General features: G+C 38.2%; 1 pseudogene; it reads left to right on the top strand.

The window, feature by feature from the left end:
- Positions 1–9: 9 nt before the first annotated feature.
- Positions 10–1337, top strand: LOC141390831 (protein Notchless-like; annotated as a pseudogene).
- Positions 1338–6492: the final 5155 nt, after the last annotated feature.

Genomic DNA, 6492 nt, shown 5'->3' with positions numbered 1-6492 from the left:
ATGGATATGGGCTTACATTCACTTACCCACAATACATAATTTATGTTTTTGTACACTCTGAAACAGTAAAAAAGTCGATTAACCGAAAGTCGACTTACCTATCCCAAGTTACATTCCCTGGTGCATTGTTATAGGAAAAGAAGAAGAGGGCTTGTCACCATTGCAGGTGTAAAATTTGAGTTGGAGATATCATTAATAAAAAATGGCGAAAAGAGTTAAAGTAAATGATGATTTACCACCAACTGTTGAACATGTTGAGCCTGTCATTTCAATACTTGTCAGTCCTGATGGTGCTCATTTAGCCAGTGGTTCAGGTGATAATATTGTACGGCTTTGGGATTTAAATACAGAAACACCACATTTTACATGTCGTGTGCATAAGGAATTGGTTATGGTATTTAACATGGTCACCAGATGGAAAGAAATTGGCCAGCTCCTGTGAGACAGGTAACATCATACTATGGGATCCTGATACGGGAAAACAAGTGGGTCGCACATTAACGGGCCACAAGGAATGTGTTAATTGTTTGAGTTGGGAGCCGTATCACAAAAATCCAGATTGTCGTAAAATTGTAAGCGGCAGTAGTGATGGTGATTGTCGTATTTGGGACACAGTATTGGGAGAATGTTGCATGGAAATGTGGAGTAAGTGAAAGTGGTGTTAATAATTATATTTTATCTTAACTTTTGTAAATGTTTTTGTAGTTCACGAAACTGCAGTCACAGCCGTGCGTTGGGGAGGGGCAGGATTAATTTATACATCATCGAAAGATAGAACGTTAAAATATGGCGTGCAGCAGATTGATCACTTTGTCGTACATTTACTGGCCATCCTCATAGGGTAAATAATATTGCCCTCAATACCGAGTACGTGCTACGAACAGGTCCTTTCCAGGATAAGAATAAGAAATATTGTGACATAAAGAGTAGGTTAACACAAACGAGGAATCGTCATATCTTAAGATAAATTTATTTCTTTTTATCTTTCAGAGGAGGAATTACAAAATATTGCATTGGAGCGTTACAAACAAGTGTGTCCTGATGACATTGAATCATTGGTATATTGTTCGGATAATACTTTGTACCTATATGTATCGAATCGAAATAAATGTGTACATCGAATGACTGGTCATTTAGATGTTGTTAATGATGTTAAATATTCACCAAACGCAAAAGCAATAGCTTCAGCATCATGCGATAAATCTGTACGTCTGTGGCAGGCCAAAGATGGACAATTCTTAAACAATCTCTGTGGTCATGTTGAGGCAGTTTACACATTGGCATGGTCGCCAGATTCTACATTACTTCTCAGTGGAAGCAAAGATTGTACACTATAAAGTAGGTTTATATATCCGTAGTCATAGTGAAGCAACAAACAGCGAGAATTCGAAATCTATTCTTAGTTCGGCTTATGGAACAAATGTTCTGTAATGGGCCAGATAAGTAAGTCATGTTGAAGCACATTCAAAATATATTTATATTTCAGTTTGGAGTGTGGAAACAAAGAAATTGGCAGAAGAATTACGCGGACATGATGAAGTTTTAGCTGTGAATTGGGCCCCTGATGATTCCAAAGTGGCTTCTGTTAGTAAAGACAAAGTTGTCAAATTGTAAGTAAAAAATAAGTGAGGCTTGTGTTGCTAACGTTGTTGTTGTAGTACATTCAAAACTCACACATACATTCTTAAACTTAAATTAAGTGGGAGGAGTTCCCATAATGTCCACCATTAAAATTAATTTTCATCATGTGTTTGCAAAAATGTAAAAATGAGTTGAACGAACGCGCAACAATATAATAACAGGATTATAGAACTCGTATATGTCATGAGTATCCTAGTAATTGGAGTCTAAGGGCCAAAATTTGATGCGTGAATTTATTCAGATTACAAGTTACAAAAGAGTAAATTCAAATTAGAAACGGAATTATTCAAATCACAAATTACAAACGGAATTCTTCAAATTACAAATGTAATTATTCAAATTACAAGTTACAAAAGGGATTTATATAGCCGGTGGCGAAGACTTCCGATCCCCTTCCTCTTCGATAGCATATTTTGAACCATGGATGGTGGAGGATGCAGGCGTTTCTTTATTTGAGAGGAATTGTTTATAGTGCCTATATAAACTTGTTTTAGGGATGCCATATGTATGGGCCGCCTTGTAGCCAGCGGCACCAGTTGTATCAATCATTTGTATTGCATCTGCTATCCTATGTTTATATCCTTTTGCGTTATAAGTACACCCTTTCCGGCTGTTGAAAATTTTTGGTTTTTTTTTTCCAGAACAATCTTTCTTTATCCTTTTCTGCTTAACATCATCTTCTGCAAAAAAGAAGGAGAAAATAATTTGTGTAGGGTGAGATAAGGCTGGGTTTTCGGAAATTCGAAGTAGAAGCGTACGAAAAGTACCAAAAGGTACTAAATAAGGTACCCTTTGTATTCGACGAACGGGAATACCTAGAATTGGAAAACTCTAATGTAACAAATTTGGTACAACTTGGATTTGTGTGAGCGGATAGAATCTTGAAAGCCTTAGAATCGAGAAAGAAGTATGCCAAGGACCAAATTGTTCTTGGTACACCTCCACTTTATGTTGTTGAGCGTACGTAGTACCCGTGGAACAGGATGGGATTTGTGGAATCCACGCGGAAAGAATTGTTCGACTTCTTCGCTGGTAAAAGCGAAGAAATTAAAAAATGCATCCTGTCCTTCGATGCTTTGAGTACAGGTGTATATGCTTTCCTCTTAATTGGTATGAAATCGAAGTGGATGCTCTTCATTGGAACTGATTTTATTGAAAACAGGGTCAAGTACACCACAGCGGATGTCAACGGAATGCTTTGCCGTATTTATGATGCAGCAGAAAGCATCGGCGTTGTAATTGTTGCCAACGTCTGCGATGCTGCTACCGAGCACATGGGATTGGTACCAAATTATTCTATTCATAACTTCAAATATCGTGGAAAACTATTTATTATTGACATGGTGCATTTATTTTCAAATTTAGTAGCACACTTCTTGTTTGAGGAAGTACGCTGCAATAAATTGGTCGTTCGGCATAAGCTTGCGCTGTAGGACGACATGAATAAATCTATGCTATTGGAATTTTACAACTACGATACATTTTCATTTGAAAGATATGAGCAAATTTTTAAAACGCCTGTGCAGCTGAACTTGAGCAGAAATAGCGCTTGAATAACACTGACAAGGACTTGCAGAATATATTTAAATTCGTATCTATAAATACAAAATTATTAAGAATTCTAAAAGTGGGAGGAAGATCACTAGAGCATAAAAGAACAATTATCAGGCAATACAAATCGTTCCTGGAAACCCTAGATTATCTATACACCACATTAACTGTATGGGAGAAATTGTTTGATGAACACGGTGATGTGTATTATCAATACCTCACAACTCATCATACAATTGAAAAATTCTTCCAAGATGTAAGACGACGAACAGGTTCTATGCCAACAATATCTAACATGGAGTATGCAAAGGCTCGATTCGATGCCTGCATCGAATGCACCGACAATTTGGAAGGAGCATACAATTTATTTATGAAAGAATCACAATTCCCAGAATAAAGATTTTTCTGAAAATTCAATTAAAAAGTGTATTTTTTTTACCTTCACGGGGAGGTATGTTGTGGGTTCAGGTTTGCAGGCAGGTGAGGGGCCAAGTGGGCTTCGCATCGGTGAGCAGACGGGTGTGGGGGTGCATGGAGTATATATCCCATCACTTTCTTCGGAATCTGTACCGAAGAGCAATGGGCTATGAATCCTCTATAGGGCTATGAATACTCTCTCTTTCAACTTCAGTGATGTATTGAGGTTATGTTGCCGCTGCTGCTGATGGTGTTGATTTTCCTCCCAATATCTTCATTACCTTTATTAGAACCTCCAGCAATTTCTTAATAATTTCTTCGGAACCTTCTAAAAGGTCCATACAGCGATGCAGAATGTCCAATACACACATAACAATATTTTCCGTCGAACTCATGTTTTGAAAACGTCCTTCACTTTTTTCACTTTCAAAATCCAAACAATATTTTTTTCCAATTTACACGTACAACAACAATATTTTCCAAAATATTTTTTTTACAAATAATCCAATTTTTTTTTCCAATTTACACGTGCAACAACAACATTTTCCAAAATATTTTTTTCCAAATAATCCAAAAAATTGTTTTCCAATTTACACGTGCAACAACAACATTTTCCAAATAAAAATGTACTAATTTTCATTTCTTGTGTTGTGTTCTTCTTCAACGTAATTTTTGATATTTAATCTCCGAATCGCGATATCCTTCATAGCGTCTGCCGGATGCAACTTGTTCTTTCTTTTCGTCCCTCATTTTGATTCTGTACAACTAAATACGATATCGGAAGAGGCTTACGTCTTTCACCTATGGAAGTATCCAAAACCTCTACTCTTGTGAAAACATATTCTTAATTCTTTGGAAATGTTAACGCCCATATCTTGGGAAGTAAGTACTTCCCCCGGATAAAATGTATGTATATTGTTGTGATCAATCTGTGGTGAAATTCAATTCATGATGCCATAAATCAGCATAGGAGGAAGAATAGTTTTTTTTTCATGATGCCATAAATCAGCATAGGAGGAAGAATACTTTTTTTTCGATATGCTCGAACACGGTGGGATGGTTTACCGAATCAGAAGCATTTGATAAGTCCAATGCTTCCATAACTCTTCTGTGACATGGTCTGTTCTCGACGAATCTATGCATGTAGGTGTCCAATCCTGGGTCTGCAATTGTTGTAACAGTTCGTCCGGAATCTGGTCGGATGGCTCTTTCCTGAAGAAATAAATGTAGAAAAGGAAAGAAAACTAATTTTAATAATTGTGTACATAGAATTGGATTTTATGGGCAGGCGGAGAAACTGCACCATCTTATTGCAGTTAGACCATGAATCTATGTGGCTTTGAGGGGAGGGTTCCAATGCGTTCTCGGCAAGAATTGAGAATGTTACTATATCCATACCAAAGTTCCAGAGCGGAGCGTGTTTGACTGTATTCAGATTCAAAAATTCTGCAACTTGGACTGGCTGTGTCCATAAAAAATCAGGACATTGGCATGTGCTGGGTATCATGGCATCAATTCCATTCAATATGAATGGAGGCAGCTGCATGGTCCGGACTTTAACTGGGCTAAAACCACTTGTGTGTGCCATGGCAGATGACATTCTTCTGCTGCGATGAATAGGGAATTGTCTCCGAGTACGGCATTCACAATGTACCTTTGTACTGCGCAACTGCATCAGAATGAATGTTTTTCATGCCTGCGTGATAGTCCCGTTGATCTGGAGGTTATCGTTTACATCTTTGCACCCATCCCTCCAGATCACGAGGATCTGGGCGGGGAAGCTAGTCCGCAAAGATCGAAGCAGAGATCCTCACGGCGAAATCGACAATATTTTGTTGTGTTGATGTACCGGTAAAATCTTCGCCTACTCATGAAGATGGTCGACTGGTGTCATGAGAAGGCAACCTGTTGCAGTTCTCAGGGTGGCATTCTGGCAGGTTTTAATACTCTTCCACTGCGTAACGCATAGCTTAACCCTGACCGGCTGCTTGATAAAAAGTCAACAAGGATTCTTTGAGAACTTTGTTCAGATCATGTCGCTTATAGCTGTGGCCTAATAGTTATTGGTCGGAATCAGACTCATCTCAGCCGTCCAGGTGGTGAACAGTGTGGCAGGGGATTTATTGGCGGATATTTTTTATTCCTCAGATGGAAGAAATGCAGCAGCTTTGTAGACATTTTAACTATCACATATGTCATCGACGATAGGATCAGATGCCAAGATCGTACCCATACATTACGGTCTTTATGCCTCCAGAGGTGTGAAATTTCAGAAGGGTAGAGGATTAACAGTTCAAGATATATCACACCGCTTTGGGGAACTCCCTGTTTCATTGCACTTCTTATTTTTGAATTCTACAAAAGACTGGCTTCCACACATATAGTTTATTATACAACATTGAAAACACGGCCAGAGGGAAGTCTTCTTGATATCCTCGAACATGGCATGGATGACGGTATCGAAAGCTTATGTGTTTGTCTGCAGATGTGTTGTTGTTGTAGCAGCACGAAACCTACTTTGAATCATAGGTTTGATGCAGGATTAGCAGCCGTTGGCCGTAACACCATGGTTTAGGGTCAATTCGGTTCGTAAGAACTCGCAAACCAGGTGTAAAACTGCATACGTCATAAAATTGCGTTGTTTCAGTTATTGCTCGGACATTGTTAAAATTATTTTAAAATGCACGCTGTTGCACGTAATCCACCAGTTTGTAAAAAAAAGTGTTCGACAATCTTCCACAGAATCCATTGCATTTGAATTGCAAAATCATGCGAGATACTGCATTGGACTTCATGAAGGAGTTTTCCGATAGCTATTTTTATTATATCCTTTCATTAACCCCCTGTTTTTGAAATATTGTTTATTTTTTCACACAAATTGTC

The sequence above is a fragment of the Musca autumnalis genome, unplaced genomic scaffold (assembly GCF_047663935.1).
Source record: "Musca autumnalis isolate F117 unplaced genomic scaffold, ASM4766393v1 scaffold_1, whole genome shotgun sequence".
Taxonomy (NCBI): Eukaryota; Metazoa; Arthropoda; class Insecta; order Diptera; family Muscidae; genus Musca; species Musca autumnalis.
This window is presented reverse-complemented; position numbering and strand designations above follow the sequence as displayed.